This window comes from Zerene cesonia, chromosome 1 (assembly GCF_012273895.1).
Source record: "Zerene cesonia ecotype Mississippi chromosome 1, Zerene_cesonia_1.1, whole genome shotgun sequence".
Classification (NCBI taxonomy): Eukaryota; Metazoa; Arthropoda; class Insecta; order Lepidoptera; family Pieridae; genus Zerene; species Zerene cesonia.
The window spans coordinates 4,121,745-4,121,991 of NC_052102.1; positions in this window are offsets into that span (position 1 = coordinate 4,121,745).

The following is a 247-nucleotide window of genomic DNA, read 5'->3' on the forward strand; positions in this document are numbered from 1 at the left end:
TTTTAGAACTTTTCGACCCCTCCCCCCCTCCTTGTCACAGGTTGTCACATTTTTAGAACCCCGTCCCCCCTAATGTGATGTCACACATTTTTCAAACTTATGCATGTATCTAAAAATAATCACAAGAGAACAGTTATTTTCATTTTTTATTTAAGTGTCTCACTTGCATTAACATGGCTTTAGGAATCAAATGTTGTTACGGAAGAGATAATTTTATAGCGAGAGCGCGAAATTATTAATAAATATA